This window comes from Mustela putorius, unplaced genomic scaffold, assembly GCF_011764305.1.
Source record: "Mustela putorius furo isolate JIRA1106 unplaced genomic scaffold, ASM1176430v1.1 tig00000139_pilon_pilon_pilon, whole genome shotgun sequence".
Lineage (NCBI taxonomy): Eukaryota > Metazoa > Chordata > Mammalia > Carnivora > Mustelidae > Mustela > Mustela putorius.
Window position 1 is genome coordinate 14,385,516 of NW_025421293.1, and position 18,904 is coordinate 14,404,419.

Genomic DNA, 18,904 nt, shown 5'->3' on the forward strand with positions numbered 1-18,904 from the left:
AGTTCATAAAGGGTGCCTGGCTTGCTCAGTTGGAAGAGAGTGCAGATCTTGATATCGGGGTTGTGAGTTCGAGCTCCATGTTCGGCACATGGATAATTTTAAATTTAATAAAGTTTAAATAATTTTTTAAAAGCGTATATAAATGTCTTTCTTTCCCTTTCCTTAACTTCTTTTAAAAACATAAGATTAGGGGCACCTGGGTGGCTCAGTTGGTTAAGCATCCAACTCTTGGTTTCAGCTCAGGTCATGATCTCAGCGCTGAGATCTGAGCCCCACATTTGGCTCCACACTCAGCGTGGAGTCTGCTTGAGATTCTCTCTCTCTCCCTCTGCCTCTCCCCCAGCTTATGTTCTCTCTTTCTAAAATAAACAACTTTTTTTAAAAAGATTATATATTAGAATTAAAACAAGATTACATAAAGCAATAATCATAACATTATGTTGTTGGGCCTTAGCAGATATTAATGTAGTATATATGACAATAACAGAACAAGGACAAAAGAGATAATGGGACTACACTGAAGCAGAGTTTCCATATTTCACCATAATTAAATTAGTGTTAATCTGAAATCACGTGCAATGAGTTAAGATGCACATTCTAATCCCCAGGGCAGCCACTAAGAAAACAACTTAAAGTAATGTAGTTTTAAAAATTAACAAAGGAATTAATACAGCTCACTAAAATTATTTACCTAAACACAAAAGAAGACAACAAAGGAGAAAGAGAAGAGGAAAAGGAGGAGACATGTAGAAAATAAGAAAAGTGTAACCATATCAAATACAAAATATGTTAAATTTAAAGGGACTAAACAGCCTGATCAAGAGGCAGAGATTGTTGGACCAGATTAAAAGAACAAGATCCAAGTACAGATTATCTAAAAGTGTTGCACTTTAGGTTCAAACATACAACCATGTTAAAAGCAAAACGATGGGAAAATATGTGCAAACAGTTCACGTAACAGAGCGGGACTGAACACATTAGTATCAGACAAAATAGACTAAGAAATATTACCAAAGGCTTGGGCACCTGGGTGGCTCATTCAGTTAAGCATCCAACATTTTTTTTTAGATTTTATTTTTATTTATTTGACAGACAGAGATCAAAAGTAGGCAGAGAGGCAGGCAGAAAGAGAGAGGAGGAAGCAGGTTCCCCACAGAGCAGAGAGCCCAATGCAGGGCTCGATCGATCCCAGAACCCTGAGATCATGACCTGAGCTGAAGGCAGAGGCCCCAACCCACTGAGCCACCCAGGATCCCCATCAGTTAAGCAACCAACTCTTGATTTGAGCTCAGGTCATGATCTCAGGGTCATGAGATCAAGCTTTGTGTCGGGCTCCATGCTAGGCTTGGAGCCTCTAGATTCTCTCCCCCCACTATACCCCTTCTCTCTCTCCCCACACTCTCCTGCTAAGTAAGTAAGTAAGAAAGAAAGAAAGAAAGAAAGAAAGAAAGAAAGAAAACCAAAGGCAAAGAGTGACATTTCATAATGCTAAACAGGTCCATATCTCAGGAGGACATAATTCTATGTGACTATGCCCATAATGAAAGAGCCCCAGAATACATTAAGCAAAAATCAACAAAATTAAAAGGAGAAACAGACAATTCAACAATAGTTGGAGATTTCAATTCTCCACTCTCAATAACTGACAAGAACAATAGTCAGAAAACAAGCAAAGTTGTAGAAAACAAACAGTACCATCACCAAGTTGACCAAACTGACATTTATAGAATATTCCATCCAGCAGAACACACATTCTTTGCAAATACACATGGTACATTCTCCAGGGCAGACATGTGCCAGGCTGTAAGATGAACCTCAATAAATTTAAAATGAATGAAATTGTAGAAAGTATTGTCTCCAGCCACAATGGAACTGAAATGAAATCAACAAAAGAAATAAATCATGAGAAATCTCCTCAAATATCTGGAAAGTAAACTAGAGTTTTAAATAGCCCATGAGTCAAAAAAAAAAAAAAAACCACCAAGGAAATTAGAAAATGTCTTTAATTCAATGAAAATAAAACCAAAATGTACCAAAATCTATGAGAAGAAGTTAAAAGTAGGTCTTCTCTTGAAATGTATAGATTTTAATGCATATCAGAAAAGATAAAAAATCAATAACCTAAGTTCTCACCTGAAGAAACTAGAAAACCAGAGGAGGGGTGCCTGGGTGGCTCAGTGGGTTAAAGCCTCTGCCTTCAGCTCAGGTCATGATTCCAGGGTCCTGGGATCCAGCCCTACATTGGGCTCTCTGCTCAGCAAGGAGTCTGCTTCCTCCTCTCTCTCTCTCTGCCTGCCTCTCTGCCTACTTGTGATCTCTCTCTGTCAAATAAATAAAATTTAAAAATCTTTAAAGAAAGAAAGAAAGAAAACCAGAGGAACCTGAATGCAAAGCAAATAAAATAAAGAAACAGAGAGCCTGGGTGACTCAATGGCTGAGTGTCTGACTTCGGCTCAGGTCAAGATCCCAGGGTCCTGGGACCAGGTCCCGTGTTGGGCTCCCCGCTTGGCAGGAGTCTGCCTCTCCCTCTCCTCCCTGGTCATGCTCTCTTGTTATCTCTCTCTCTCAAATAAATAAAATCTTTAAAAAAAAAAAAAAAGAAAGAAAAAATAAAGATAATGCTGAGATTGATGGAATAAAAAACAGAAGAAAATAGAGAAAAATCAATGAACCCAAAATTCAGTTAATTTAGAAGATCAACAGAAATGGGAAACCTTTAGCTAGACTGCCCAAGAATGGAGAGCGGGAGAAGACCCAAGTTATAAAAGCAGTTAGTAAAGAGGAAACATCACTACCAGTCCTACAGAAATTAAAGAGAGGTTCAAGAAATATTATGAACAACCTGATGCCAACAAGTTAGACAACTTAGATGAAGTACAATATTCCTAAAAGACAAAAATTTTCAAAACGGATGCAAGAAAACCTGGATAGATTTAAACCATTTTTAAATGAATGATTTAAAATACCCCCACGAGAAAAGTCCAAGCATAGGCGACTTTAGTGGTAAATTCTGTCAAATATTTAAAGAAATAATATTGAACTTTAACAAACTCTTTCAGAAAAGAACAGGGAAGAAAACCCATACTCATTCTCTGAGACTGGCATTTTTTTCCCTTGATACCAAAACCAGTCAAAGACATCATAAGAAAAGAACAGACTGATATCCCTCACGGACATAGGTGCAAAAATCCTTCACGATTAGGAAACCAAATCCATCAACATATAAAGAGGATTATATAGGTGGCACTTATCCCAGGAAGGCAAGTTAGGCTAGGTTTAGGGCTGGTGTCTGAAAATCAACCAGTCCCATATCACACGACTATAGACAAAAGGACAAGAACCCCATGACCATGTCGCAGAAGCAAAAACCAAAACAAAACAAAATTACCTGACCAAACCCAGCACCCATGTGATAAAACCGCACAACCAGGAGTACAAGGCACCTCTTCAGCCCAAAAAGACCATCTATGAAAACCATGACCAACATCTTACTTAACAGTGGAAAACCAAACGCTTTCCCTGTAGAGCCAGGGCCAATAGCAAAGCACATCTGCCTTTCAGCATGATTCTGTAGGTTCCACCAACTACAGTAAGACGAGAAAAATAATAATAGGAATCTAGTTTGAAAGGGAAGATGTTAAACTCTCCTATTTGCAGATGACATGATCTTGTATGAAAAAAATTGAAGGAGTCCACAAAAAGTCCACTGGAACTAGCTCATAACTAGATTTAGCAAGACCGTTGGGTAACAGATCAATATATCAAACTCAATTTTATTCCTAGGTAGTAGTAACAAACAATCTGAAAATGAAATTAAGAAAATTATTCCACTCACAATAGTATCAAAAAATATTGAGGAATAAATTTAACAAAAGAGATTTAATTAGCAAGACTTGCACATGGAAAACAAAAAATTGCTAAGAGAAATTAAAGGTCTAAATTCATGGAGAGACATTCTATGTTCATGGATTGGGATACTTAATATACCCAAATTGACAGATAAATTAAACATGGGCCCATCAAAATCCTAGCAGCCTTTTTTTTTTTCCCTAAATTGTTCTCAATTTCTAAATCATCTAAATTATCTAAGAAATTGACCAACTCAGAGGCCTGGGCGGCTCAGTAGGTTAAGCATCCAACCCTAGGTTTCGGCTCAGGTCATGATCTCATCATCATGAGACAGAGCCCCACATTGGGTTCCCTACTGGGTGGGGAGTCTGCTTGAGGATTTCTCCTCCTCTGCTACTCCCTGCTCCCCCTTCCCCCACTCTCACTCTCTAAAAATGAAGAAGAAAAAAGAAATTGACCATCTGATCCTTAAGTCTACATGGAAATGCAAAGGACTTAGAATAACCAGAACAGTTTTTCAGGAAGAAAAACAAACGTGGAAGATTTACATTACACACTTGAAAAACTTGACCACAATGCTGTCAAGGCTGTTCAGACATCAGAACAGACGGGAGCATCAGTGGAATAGAAGCAAGACCCCACAAACAAACCTTTACCCTCATGCTACCCAGAGTCCTTCATGCAGAGAAGTTAGTCCTCCATAAAAATGGTATGGGGACAATCAGGTCTCCATATACTGAAAACTAAACTCAGACCTTTACACACTGTGCCCAAATAGTCACTTCAAAAAGGACAACAGTGGGACGCCTGGGTGGCTCAGTGGGTTAAGCCGCCGCCCGGCTCGGGTCATGATCCCAGAGTCCTGGGATCGAGTCCCATATGGGCTCCTTGCTCGGCAGGGAGCCTGCTTCTCTCTCTGCCTCTGCCAGCCTCTCTGCCTGCCTGCTTGTGTGCTCTTGCTCTCTCTCTCTAAAAAAAAAAAAAAAAAAAAAAAAAAAAAAAAAAAAAAAGGACAACAGCAGGGCTCCTGGGTGGCTCAGTCGGTGAAACATAGGTCATAATCCTAGAATTCTGGGATCAAGTCCCACATTGGGCTCCCTGCTCAGCGGGAAGCCTGCCTGTCCCTCTCCTGCTCCCCTCCCTCTGCTTGGGCTCTATCTCTCTTGATAAATAAATAAAATCTTTTAGGAAAAAAAAATAGACAACAGACTCAAATGCAAGAACTAAGACTCTAAAACTCATAGAACAACAACAAAAAATGTAGAGGAAAATCTTGGTGACCTTGGGTTAAGCAAAGAATTCTCAAGTACCAAAAATGAGAACGGAACACAGTAAAGGGAAAAAAAATGGACAAAAGCAGAGTCTACTATAAATAAAAACTTCTAAAAGCCACCTTTAAAACACTGAAAGATGAGCTACAGACTGGGAATAAGGTATTTGCAAGTCATACTTCTGATAAAGGACTTGTATCCGAAATGTAGAAAGAATTCACTCAATGCTTTTGAATGGTTTCGAAACTCAGTAAGACAAATTAACGTGGGCAAAAGATTTCAATAGAAATTGTATCCAAAAAGTAAGAAGAATATCTCAGGAGTGCATGAAAAACATTCAACTGTGTTGATGGGAAAATCATTTGACTGCATGTTAACAATTTAAACACGAACTTACCATACAATGGGACAGTCCCACCGCAGGGACCCTGCCCGAGAAATGAAGACACACGTCCACGCCAAGCCTCTACACCAAAGGAAGCAGCATCATTCATGCCTGTCCCAAACTCTACACCATCCCAACGCCGGAGATCCGCGCATAGATAGATGAAACCCGGTACAGCGAAAAATGGAATCCTGTTCAGCCCCAAAAGTAAACAAGCTATTACCCTGGGTTACAGATTCGGGAACCTGGAAAACGGGAAGGAAGCCACATGCTATAGGATTCAACTGATGGGAAATGTCCAGAAAAGGGGAGTCTATAGAGAGAGCGTGGGTCCCTGCCAGGGGGGCAGAGTGCTCAAGGACAAGGACCTCTGGGGGGACCTTTGCTAGTGTGCGGAAACCAGGAGGAGCACCCCCCAGGAGGCTCGCGCACCTCCAATGTCACAGTAGGTGAATGATCCCTCCGACAAGCGGCTGAAGGCCATGTTGCACGCACACCACGCAGCCTCTGCTCGACCCGGCCTTCCTGACCACCAGAGTCCCTCCAGAACACCGTATGAGTCACCAAAGGCCATCGGCCTCTGCTGCCCTGTCCCCCTTAGGATTTCACTCCAAACATGACCTCGGGGTCATTTCCCTACAATCTTGGCTGCTTCCCCACCATCGAAATCCAAGGCTGCCTCGGTCCCGGACTCCTGCTGACCATGTCCGACAAAGAACTCTAGGCGGGGTGGACAGGGGGTGGCCTGGGCCCCACCAGCACCTCCTGCGGCCCCTCGCCCAGGGCCTGGTTCCTCTGCATCGAGGGCCAGAGCCAGCTCCAGGCTGTCAACAGCCAGTGACTCTTCCCCCTCCTCAGGGAGGCTCAGCTTATGCATCTGTAAAATGGGCAGAGGGCCAGCTGCAGTGGGCTGGGGTGGGAGGTGTCTGTGATGGGCAGATCTGGGCTCTGGTGAGCAGCAAGCCTGGCCCAAGTCACCGGCTCATTCCTTAGTCTGTTCGTCTGTGAAATGGGCACACAGCCCCTCCCTCCCTGTCCCTGTGAAGATGACCGGGGTGCGTGGCCTGTGAGTGAGCTAAGCACACGGGGTGCAAGGTCCTGTGGCTGCAGGAGCCCCCCTGAGATGGAGGTTAGGGTCAGCAGGTGGGACAGGAGGGAAGGGTCCTGAGCTGCTGGGAGATGACAGGGGGTTGGTGCTGAGGAAGCCAGACAGCTGCGGCCGAGCACCAGGGGTTGAGTCCCTGCCCCTCCCAGCCCAGGTCCCCAGCTGGAACAGCCCCAAAGCTCTGATTCTGAAGCATGGCCCAGCTTCTCCCCTTTCCCATCAAGTACCTCCCATCTCCTGTCCCCCCCCCAAATGGGGACTGTCCCCCGAATTCAGAATTTGCAGACATTTCCCCTCACAAGACGGTGGGAGCTGTAAGTGCTGTGTGGTTGGTTCTGTCCCCTCCCGGCTGTGTAAGCGGGGAGGCACCGGCGTCACGAGAGTCTGGGCTTCCCCACAGCCCCGGACCCAGCGGCACACTGGAGCCCTCCTCCCAGCCCTGCCAGAGAGAAATGCACCCCTGTGTGTGCATCGGCACACACGGCGTGAGCACACCTGGCGTGTGTGCCTGCTGGAGCACGCTGGGGGGGTTGCACGAAGATGTGTGGAAACTTCAGCACCACGTCCAACGGCACAGGGGTGTGACAGAGGACGCGGCTGGGCACGGCAGTGCGTGTGCTCAAGAACCCCAGAGCCGGTGCCGACGGCTTCAGACTCGTCCAGGGCCTGGGCGTGAGTGTGCATGTGTCCCCACACCTGTGTCCGAGTGAGAGCCGGCTGGCAGGTTTGCACGTGCACCGGAGAGATGAGAGCATGTGGTGTGCTTGCACACGAGCGTGGAAGAGGTGCCCTGTGTAAGTGCATGCGTGTGTGCACGCGTGTGCGCTGTGCCTGGCAGAGCGTGGGTGTCCTGGCCTTCCGGGCACAGCTGCCCACTTCAGCCCCGACGAGTATGGATTAAGGCCGGTGGCAACACTGGGTTTCTGGTGAGTTGTTTTTCTAAAAAGCTGTCTCTGGCGAATCACGTTCCTTTAGACCTAGCATGTTCTTTCTCTGTGAGGACAGCATAATGAGGACACCAAAATAAGCCTGTGTCTGTCAGACGGCAGACGCCTCCAAGGCCCGCGTCTGGCCTGCCCTCCTCCCCCAGGCCCACAGGCGCGGGCAGTCCGAGCGGGGGGCCTCCAGGAGCCCGACAGGCACCCTTCATTTTAAACCCTCGGTCTGCTCTACTGAATTTGCAAAAAATAAAAAGAGCAGACAACAAATTCATGTCCCAGCATCTAAGCCCTGAGCCCGAGGACTTGGCCGGGAAGGTGCCCTTCGTCGGGCGATAGCCGCTTCCTGCTCCTGTCTTTGGGAGGTAGAGGGGGCAGCTCCCCTAGGTGGCTGTGGTGCAGATGCGTGTGTGAGCGCATATACACACACGTGCACACAGAATGCACGCCCCGGCACACAGGCGATCACTCACAAACCCAGACCTGAGGAGCGTGTCTCCAAGGGGAAGCTCACCTGCCCGTGGCCACGAACATTCTGGCACTTCACCTGCACCCGGCCCCCTGAGGGCTGGGCACCACGTCCACCCTGGGGGGCCTCCTACCCATCTGTGTCGGCGGGGTGGGGGGGGGCGTTCAGCTCCCATGGAAAGATCTCTCTGAAATGCTAATGGATGTCAAAGGGCCAAGAAGATTTGCTTTACACAATCCGGTTCCCTGCACAATGCATGCCTCATTTCATAACGGACACTCATAGGCAACGGTTCGCTTTACAGGATATCCTTCTCTATAGGAACGCAGCTCTGATTTTTTAGGTGACGCCAAAACACAGGCAGCCTATGCCTCTGTCTCTCCATCGCCAGTGCCATCAGCCTGATTCGGGCCACCCCATTTCTCCCAGACATCAGAGACTCCCAGCTGGGTGCCCCATTCCCACTCGCACCCCTAAAACCCTGCCTTTGCCCCCAGAGGGATCCCTTAAACAGAGAAGCTATCCTCGTTGCTTACTGCTCGAACTCCCCTAAAAGCTCCCCAAGGCAAACAGAAAGGGACCCAGCTCTTCCCAGAGCTCTGCCACCGTCCCAGACGTGGGGGGCCCCCTGACCCCGCCTACCGGCCTCTTGCTCCTGGTGGCTGGCCCGCTGGTCTTGCCCCTCCTCCAACACCAGGCACCTTGCTCCCCAGGGCTTTCGCTCTTCCTGGCCCTTTCCCCGGCACCCTCTGTCCCTGCCTCTGCACGGCAGGGCACAGAGGGACACTAGAGCCGGCAGGGCACAGAGGGACACTAGAGCCGAGCCAAGGCCTCCCCGAGGAAGCTAGGATTGTGGGGCTGAGGCCCCAACGGGAGAAAACAGGCTCTGGGGGCCCCGTGAGTGGCAGCAACTTTGTCCTCCACGGAGCTCACATCCCTTCACACTCAGCTGGACGCTGAGCCCAGCTGCCCTCCCACTACAGAGAACACCAGGCTCCAGGAGAGGAGGAAAGCCACCGCACAACCTGGGCCTCCTGCCCAGGGCCTGTGACACCCCAGCCCCAGCATCCGAAGACCGGGCTGTGCTTCAGACCCATTTGACAGATGAAAGCACCAGGCTCAGCCACCCCCCAACCCCTGACCAGCAGCCGGGTCCTTCCAGAAGCTTCTGAGGGCGCTCAGAGGCAGGGCATACCGTTCAGTGCAGATGGCGGGGAGGCCCAGGACAGGCTCATGACACACATCTGGGGGGTCCCCGGCCCTTTGGGCTTCCGGGATGGGCGTGGGGGAACGGGTTGGTAGATGTGGCCTTTAGGGAGGGGCCAGGAGCCGACATCTGCCTGTCTGCAGCCTCTCCCCATGGCTCAGACAGTGTGCTGTCAGGGCCCCCAAGAGCCCGCTGCCTAATTGCTGTTCTCCCCCTAGCACCCCCCCCCAGCCAGTTGCACGGTCCTCATGCCTGAGCGGGGGGCAGTGCATGATGCCCTGCCCTTGTGTCTCCGTGGTTTTTAAACTAAAGGGATCTAATGACAGGGAGGTGCCTTGGCTGGATCCTGCTGGAAACAAAATCAGATTCTGTCGGTGAACACAGGGGAGCCTCCAGGCTGCCCTCCCCCCGCACGTCTCCAGGAACGGCCCAGGGCTCCTGCCTCACGGTGCCCATCTGCAGACACAGACGGCTCTCAGGGCCCCGGGCTTCCTAAACGCCGACCTGCAGAAGTAGCCACTGGAGGGGCAGACAGTAGAGAGCTGACCTAAAGGGGGGCTGCGGCCCACAGGCCAGTATGCATGTGCACACCCTGACCCTCACCCCACAGAGCAGCAGGCAGGGCCTCCGCAGCCCCATCTGGGAGGCAGGGAAGCCGTGCAAAGACCCCGTGCTCACTGCAAGGGAGAGCGAAGGCAAGATGCAGGGCTGAGCCCGGACACCCCCATCTGCTCTGACACCGGCCTGCTGTGCTATCTGGGCCTCAGTCTCCCCATCTGTTATACGGAAGGGCCAAATCAGAGGCACCGTGGAGTGCCACAGACCCACACTGACGGCTGCTGATGGGGGGCGCCAAGCCCCATGGCCGTGGGAGCCCATCCTGGCGGAGGGAGGTGCCCTGAACGGCATCCTCAGGCCTTGGTGTGGGGTCCGCCCCTCCCCCAGCTCCGCTCACTGCTCCCCCAAAGGCCTCTGAGCCCAGATGTCTGCTCCTTTCTTCTAGGTCATCCAAATCCTGCCCGCCATTTAGGGGGCTGGCCCAACCCCTCTTCTGGGAGCCCCCAGACCTAGGGCAGGGCAGTCCCCCAAGGAGGAGCTGGAGGCCAGCTCACAGAGGAGGGAAACCCTGAAGGCAAGGCTGGCCATTAATTCTGAGGAACTAAGGCTCATTGTCAGGCAGGAAGGGAGGCTGAGTCACAGACAGTGCCATGGAACAGCCCCAGGGTCTGGGCAGGGAGGGGTGGAGGCTGCCACTGAAAGGCCTCAGTGTGGCCTTGGCCCCAGTACTCAGACGCTGGGCCAGCCTCTGTGACTCAGTCTCCCCACTGCTCCCCCAGAGCAGGGAGCCAAATTTTGCCCATTGTTGACCCTAAGAAAGTGGTCAACCCTAGCCCCTGCTGCCCTGGGTTCTCTGTTCTTGCTTAGTCTCTAAGCCTGAGGCCAGCCTGGAGGAGGCAAGCACCTACCTGGTCCTGCTTCCCTCGCAGGAGGATTCCAGCCCTGCTCCACCCCCCTGTAGCTGTGTGACCTCTAGCTGATGCTAGACCCTTCTGGAAGATAGGCCTGCGTGTGTACGTTTGTATGGTTGTGTCTACGATATGGGTCCCCACCCTGGACACAAGCCCCACCAACAGCAGAGCTCTGTCGCAGTCTCGTCCCAAGGCTCCAGGCAGAGAGCACAGTAGGTCCTCAATATATTTGCTGAGCAAACCTTCAGGGACTTTTCCAGCTCGAAGGGCTGCCCCCATACGGTCACCAGGTCCCAGGATAGTCCCTATAACCTCTCCTCTTCCCCAGGAGAGCTTGACGAAGCCAGGTCTCAGCCTGCCGGACTTGGGCAGGTGGGGTGGAGGGCGAGGGACAGGCAGGCCCAGAGAAAGGAACCGAGCAGACACAGCTCCACCCCATTCCTGCTCCCCTCCAGGGCCAGCGGCTGGCACAGGGGGTTTGGGAGGTCAGGGGTGCACAGGGAACAGGAGCTGTCCCTAGCCGTGAAGGCTATCCATGCCCGCCCAGTAAGCCCAGAACCACTACACAGAGATGGGACCCCTTTACCGCCCTCTCTGCCCCCACTCACTCTGCAACCTCAGACAACAGCCCGCCCTCCGTCTCCCCACATGTACAGCAGGTGCTGGGATGGATGGCGGCAAGGTCCCTTCCACGTCAGAGCTCCAGTCCCCCCAGCCTCGTGGGCGGCACCGTCGGCCACACACCCAAGGCCAGCGGACACCCGAGCCTGTGTTGGAAGAAATCAGAATCCACGACAAACAAAAAGGGAAGGGAGCTGTTGGGGGGCACGGCAGGGACCGCGGAGATGATAAACGGATCCAGCGTCCGCGGCAATACCACAGCCGCTCCAGGTTCACGCCCGGAAATTTATGGCCCTGTCACCCGGCCCCAGAGATCTATCTCCTGCCTGTCACTCATGGGCATTTGTTATCCTGTGTCCTCCCTCTGTATGTTTTCTCCGCCACCCACTCGGTGGGCATCCACAGGGTCGGTCTGCCTGTTTCCTACGGAGATACACGAACACCCCAAATCCAAGCAGCTTTGCTCAATTTCCCTGCTGCTTCGACATCCTTGGGAACAGGGTCCTTTGCTGACTGGCCCTGGGCCCCTAAGGGGGAAGAAACAGGAGGTGGGGCAGGGGCCCCGGCTCCTGGGTGTTTAGAAAACCCCTCTGAAACCTACAATGGGGTGTGTGTGCATGTGTGCACACGTGTGCGTGCTAGAGACACACAGATGTGGGACCCAGGCTGACAGTTCCATTTCACTCCGTTGACCTGAGTCACGGCCACAGTTTTGGCCTAATGCTTCTTCCCTGAAACAGGTGATGCTGACGAGGAGACATTTAGGGTCCAAAGAGTCAAATCCCGGAGTCTAAGAGAAGGTCCAGGCTCTGGCCCTAGGCTCTTCTAGGGACTACGACCACCTGTTCCTTGGGGGGGCGGGGAGCAGAAGCCTCTCCCCAGGCCAGGTGTGAGGCACCTGCTTCCAAAGGCATTTGGAAGAATTTCTGAGCTTTCCAGAGAGTTCCATGGGGCTGATGAGGAAAGGGACATTGTTCTTCCTCCCTTCCTCTGGCCACAGGTGAAGGCATACACCACCACCCCCGCAACCCCGTTTGCCAGGCCTTCAGATAAGGTGCCTATCCCGGCTTTTCTGAGAGTCGAGAATTGCTTGCTTTCGGCAATCCCACATAGGCGACCAGCCTATCACCATCAGGAGGGCTGCACAGTTGTCCCCAGGGGAGGGTCCAGCCAATGCCAGGAACTCATGGCTCCCAACCTTTCTGATTCCGACATCGTCTGTCCACTGGAAGGTGTTCAGAGCCCCCCACCCCCAATCCGGGGGCATGTGCCCAGGAATACGAGGGACCAAAGTGCTGGCTTGGGTCCTGGCCTGTTTCCAACACCCTAAACCCAGAGTAAAGACAGGCATTCCCTTCTAACAAGCCCCACTGTCTGAAGTTTGTCTCTCTAGTTCTGGGGTTTTCTCCTCTTCAGACAAAGTGGAGCACAAACCTGGCATGGGGTAATGATTCTGCGCCCCCCACCCCCACCCCGCAAGGCTGTTCAGTTAAAAGCTGAAAGCTGCAAGGACCCAGGGCAGGGGAGGCCAGGGGACTGCCTAGGTGGGAAAGATCAGAGTCTCTGTGGTTTAAAACAATAGAGCCCCAATTTCTCCTTCCCTTTTGGGGCTGGGCAGAGGCTGGGGGTCTCTTTGGAGATGGCCCCTGTGAAAGACAGAGTGGAGAGGTTTGCTCTCCTAACTCCGCGCACTCCGCACACTTCAAAGGCTTCTGTCCCCAAGGCTTGTAGGATCTGAGACCCAGGGAATGCTCTCTGCACAGCCCTCAGCCCAATATAGCAGGGAAAAGGCAGCTACAGCTGCATCCAAGCAAGGACTCCATGATGCACCGGCCCAAAGAGAAGCAGTTCACACCTGAGGCTTTGCTGGGCAGTGCAAACCTGGGTTGGTCTCCCAAGCCTGGAGGAAAGGACTCCGGGGGCCCTCCCAGTGTTAAGCCTCCATCGTGGTGTTTCCTCCATAAATTACACATTATCATCCTACCCCCATTTTCCAGATGTGATAACTGAGGCTCCAAAGTCATGTGCCTCCAAAGTCACGCAGGTGATGCTTGGAAGTCTGATTTTGATGCCAGAGGCCCTCAAGCAGGTGATTCGATGATTTTAAAGGATGAAAAGCAGATGCCTGTCTTTAGAAGCAGACTGGGGCAAGAAGGCTCAGCTGCACTCCCCCAAAAGCCATGACAATGAGAACGGGTACAAGGTCGGGGGAGGGGTGGAGAAGATTCACCAAGTTCAGAGGCAAAGGCGGCGACCCCCACACCGGGGCTTCAACTCCCCCGGGGGGTACCACGGAACGCGGCCCCTCCCCCGAGTGCTCCCGGACCGTCCCGCCGCCGGGTGGCGAGAAGCAAGACGCCTGGAAGGCAGACCGGGCGGGGATGGTGCCGCGGACACCCACCGGGGTCGCGGACCCAAGGCCGCAGAGGGTGGGCCGCTGGGAGCAGCAGCAGCTCTGGGGCACACGACCTGCCGCGGACGGCGAAGGGTGCAGCCAAGAGAAGACCGAAGAAGGAGCAAGACCACGCGAGCAAGCAGTGGTGCGACGGGAAGCAGCGACAGGGGCGGGGGTGGGGGTGGGGGGAGCAAGACCCCAACCCGGACCCCGCTTCGCCGGCTGAGCCGCGCGCCCGCCCCAAGTTCCTCCAACTTTGCCCGCCACGCTGCGAGGGCGCACGGGGCCCGGGGCGAGGGGGAGCGCGCGGGCTCCGGCTGGGTCCCGCGTCCCGGGCTGGGCGCCCGCCGCGCTCGCCTCGGGCTCCCGGCGCCGCGCTTACCTGCCGCCGGGCCGCGCTCCGCGGCTGCGCCTGCCGCCGCCGCCGCCGTCCTCCAGGCTCTAACTTCGCTCGGGGGATTGAGATTCCTCCCCAGCTTCGCCCATCGATCCGCGCGCGGCCCCGCCCCGCCCCGCGCCTCCCCCCGCCCCTCCCGCGCCCGCCCGCCCGCTAGCTCCCCGCGCGAGTCCGGCTCCGAGCCTGCGCCCGCCCGGTTCCCCTCCCTCCCGGCCGCCGGGCGGGGGGGCAGGGTGCAGGGGGGTGGGGCAGGCCGGGGAAGGGGGTACTAGAAAGCGAAGGAGGGCTGGTTTCCTCGCGATCCCTCCTGCCCTTCCTCCCCCATCCAGGTGGGGGCGGAGGGCGGCGCGCGGGTAGGGGAGCGCGCGACTGCTGGTGCTGACCTGAGCCACCCACGACCCCCACCACATGAAGCCAAGCCAGGGCGTTCGCAGGCCCCGCGTGGGCCCGTGGGTCCGGCCCTCGTAGGAAAAGACGAAGACCTGGGCGCAGAGAACGCGGTAGGAGGGGGGGACAGGTAGGGCCGCCCCCCTCCCCAGCCCTAGCTCCCCTTCCTTCTCTCACTCACCCCCACCTCTGGGATGACTCCGGGGGTTCTCCCACACTCTTCCCGTTCAGTTTGACCCTCACAACCTGCGTGTGGAAGCCCCTCTTCCCGCATATTACAGGCGAGGAAACGGAGTCAAGAGGGACCCCGACGTTTGCCCCACGCCACACAGCCCATCCAAAGCAGAGGCCGAGGGGCAGCCTCGACCCCAGGACAGAGCCTCCCGACCCCTCCGGACTTCTGGCTCCAGCCGGGCAGGCCTGAGCATGCCCCTCGGCCAGCCAGGTTCCCAGCTCAAGGCCTGCTAGCTCACTAGAGTCCCCGCCAGGGCAGCGCCCCCTCCCCGCTTCCTGTCCCCGCCCGCCTATGATTCCCGGCCTCAGTACCCCCGGCACGCTCTCCGCTCCCCGCCAGCAGCTGGGCAATTCACCGAGCATACAAAAGAGTTGACTCAATTCAAAGGCAGCAAATCAAGATAAATCCTATAGTGTGTGGGGACAGAAAAGGGAATATGAATGAACGTCCACAGCACAAGCAAGTCCTATATGGACTGGCGAGTCACCCCCCAGCCCTGCCCAGGCACAGAAGGCTGACCAGGAAAGGGGGGAGCAGGTTCTGAGCTGGCCACCCCCTGCCAGGCCAGAATTTGTGCTTTGTAGCCCCCTCCTGCCTGTCTGCTGGAGCTCTGTTGAGGGTAGATGCATAAAGGGGGTGTTAGCTGGTGCCCCTCATGGGGGGTGGGGGTCAGTGTACCCCACTCACATATGGCTCCAGGGTCAGGGCTGAAGCATGGGGAAGAAGGCGAAGAGGCCATTTAGGACATCTGAGCTGTGTGTAGCCTTTCTCCTTGGGCTGCCCCCTACCCACACTCCTGTCCCAGCAGGTGGAGGCCAAGGCCCCCCATTTATCACCAAATAGGTACTGGAAGCCTCAGATATACCAGTCCTGAGCACAGGGGACAGAGAGCGTGGTGACAAGTCTCCCCTCTCCTCCCTGCTGTTCACAAGGTCTATCCAGCTGCCACTTGGAATGGGGGCAAAACTCATCCTCCCCCAGAGACAACTCTGGTCCCTCCCTCTTAGTAGGTCTCAGAAAGCAACCTTCTAGCCTCTGGCCTCACTCTACACAGAAAACGCACAGCAATGACCGGAGATCCCCATGCAGCCTTTCCGAGGCAAACCCCTGCCAGTGGTGACCGACCGCTCCCTTTCTGACTGATTCCCCCAGACCCACACTGGCCAAGCGGCGCTGGTTCCAGAAGGATAGGCAGGCTTTTTGATGCACGTCTCCAGCGTGCCAGGGACTGTACTAGGCTCCTGCCCAGACTTGACATCAGGACCTTCTCACTACTCCGCTGTAGCAAGGGCTATGAGCCCATTTCTGCAGCCTGCAAGCAGAGGCCAGAGGCCTCAGCCCGCCCTTGACCCACACTGGCCATCCCCGAAGCAAGTATATGTGTGCCCAGTGTCAGGGCTCCACGGAGGGACTCAGAGGTCAATGGGGGGCAAAGAGGGGGACGGGACTGAAGTCCTCGCTGGAAGGTCCCTCAACCGCAGGATGGGAGGATTGAGGATCGGTGGGCAGGTGCAGAGAGCAAAGCCCAGAATGGGGGGCGCAGAGGTAGGAGGTGGGGCCCAATGGTTAGGGTCAGGGTCCTTACCACTGTGTCCCCCACCCTGAGCAGAGGTTGCGCCTCTGGCTGTGACCTCGTCCCCTGAGTCTCATCTGGGTCGCCCCTCCCCCGTGTCCGCGCCGATTGGCGGTCTGCGTGTAAGTCATTAAATCTGTTACAGAGACGCAGGCGCCGCGGCGAGGACATCTGTCAGGGACCCAGGACTGCGATCCACGCCCCCTACCCCACCCCCAGACCCAGAGAAGGAGAAAGGATGCGACACCTCGCCCACCAAAGCTGAGATTGCCGAGAGCCGCACGGGAGCGCTAGAAGGCGTTTGGGGGTCCCCCAGTTAATGGAGGGGGCGGGGCCGGGCCCGGGGGACAAAGACCCCCAAGCCGCTTGGGAGCTGAGCTCTGCAGATACGCAGACGGGAAGAAGTATTCCATATCCCCCCCCCCCAAATCCTCAAATCCACTCAAGCTCGGATCTAAGTGTTGGGATGGGATGGCGGCAGGAGACGGAAACCTCCTGGGCCTTCGGGGGTGCGGAAGAGACGCTGAAAGAGAAGCCCCCAGGACACTGCCTCCACCCCTGCACAGGCAGTTGTAGCTACATCCCCAAACCCTCTCCCGAGCTTCGCGAGTCCCTATGCCCTCCACATTGCCCCAAGGCTGCCTGGGGCGACCACCCCACTCCCCACTGCCCCTCAAATGGGGCAGCAACCGGCCTGCAGGGTGGCGGGGCGTTCGAAGGTGTCGCGGCTCACTGTGTAGGCTGGGAGAAGAGGCGCTGATGGGAGGAAATCCCCGCTCATCCCTGGCAATCTGGCCCCAGGAACCCCACACCCATCCGGCGGAGGACTCTGTTGGGGACTGTGCTCAGATCGCGCCAATCTGGCTCGGGCCCCCGACTGACTGGGCGGCCACAGGCCACACCGTGCAGTTTGGGAAGAGAAAAAGTTGGGGGGGACACCCCAAGACCGGGATGGAAAGGCCGGGAGTAGAGCAGGGATGGGGGGGGCGTGGAGGGAAGAGCGACAGGACAGAGACGATGAGAGCCGGGAAGGGAGCCAGTTCCGGGCCTGGGGTCCCGCCCCACCCCGCAGCCAAGCCCAGCTTCGCAGCTTTCAGGGCCTGGAAAGGTTTGGGTCACAGGCTCCTATTAATAGCTGCGAACCCGGTCCTTTCCGCGGGCTCGGCAGCTGCGGGCAGAGCCGGGCGAACGGGGCGGGGGGGGGGGGCGGGTGTCCTGCAACACCCCTTCCAGGGCTCCAGAAGCGCGGGGAGGAGCGCTGCTTCCCCCATCCTGGCTGCGCGAATGCTAGGCGCCTTTAGTCCGCTCCCTCTCCGCCCTCCGCTACGAGATGGGGTTCTAGGTTGGGGGAGCAGTCCCGGGGCCAACTTGGGGCACCGCGGCTACCAGTACGCACTCACAGGCAAGACCACCCTGTCCCCCTCCCTGCCCAGCCCGTCCTTCGCTCTCACAGCGGTCAGGAAAGTTTTGGGGTCCCCGAGGCGCCTCCTGGCTCGAGGGGTCCGGCGTCCCGGGCCTTCGGGCCGCGGCGTCGGGGAGGGAAGTTTGACCGGCCGGCGCTCGGCGACCGCTAACTTCGGGTGCGCCCGCCTCGGAACCCAGGGTGTGTGTGTTGGGGGGTGCCCCGAAATCGCGGACCCAAAGCGCCGCAACCGAAGCCACACGAGCGGGGGAACTCGGCCCCGGCGCGGACGCCCAGGACAGGGCGCGGGGGCTGGAGCGGCCCGGGCCGCAAGAGCCGCCGGGGACCCCGCGCCCGCCCCCACTGACGCCCGGGAGAGCATCTTCCCCGCCTCCCCCAGGGGCGGGGACCCACCAGCCCCGCTGCTGCGGCAGAGGGGACCCCCGCCCCTGCAGCCCCGCGTAACCCCTTCCCCCACCGTCCCCCTCATACCTGGGCCCGGGTGCGGGCCGGGGGCTGGCGCCACCGTCGCCGGCGAGCGGAGCGCGCGCGCCCAGATCCCCGGAGCGCGGCGGCGGCGGCGGCGGCGGCTTCCCCTCCTTCCTCCTCCTCTTCCTCCGCCGGGCTCGCTGGCTCCAGACAGATCTCCTCCCCCTCGCGCCCTGCCCGCCCCTCCCGGAGCCCGCCGGGCTGGGCTCGGCCTGCGACCGGGAGCGGAGCGGAGCCGGCGGGAGCCGGGCTGCGGCGCTCACTGCGTCAAGCGCGGGGCGAGCGCGGGGCGGCGGCGGCGGCGGGGACCGCGCGCTGCGAGCCCGGGGCCGGCCGGGCAGGCGGGGCGGCGGCGGCTCCGGCTTCGGCTCCGGCTTCGGCTTCGGCTCCGGCGCGGGCGCGGGCGCGGTATCGGCCGCGGCAGCGCCGAGATTGTAGCACATTCTTTCTGAGCGTGATCGAAGGTTTCCTGTAGGAGCCGAAGCGGGGAGGGCTGGAGGAGGGGCGGGGGACGCGGGCGGGGGCGGCCGGAGGGCGGGCGGCTGTGTGGCTCCCGCACGTCGGCGGACTGGGGGTGTCCCGAGGGGGCCTCGGGAGGGGAAGTTGGATCGCGCTGTGGGGGCGGCGTGCGGAGCCCAGAGGCTGCCTCGCCCCCTGCTCCTGGCCCGCCCCGCGCGCCCCCGTCCCCCGCCCCAGGCCACCGTTTGGAGCT

The 18,904-nt window shown here is 56.1% G+C and overlaps 1 protein-coding gene across 1 annotated transcript in view; it reads right to left on the reverse strand.

Moving 5' to 3' along the window:
* Positions 1-18,649, reverse strand: part of ELFN1 (extracellular leucine rich repeat and fibronectin type III domain containing 1) — a 68,629-nt gene extending 49,980 nt beyond the window's left edge. The window contains exon 1 of the mRNA XM_045075179.1: positions 18,196-18,649. The gene's annotated coding sequence lies outside the window, so the exon portion shown is untranslated. The remainder of the gene's footprint in view (positions 1-18,195) is intronic.
* Between the last annotated feature and the right edge of the window lie 255 nt (positions 18,650-18,904).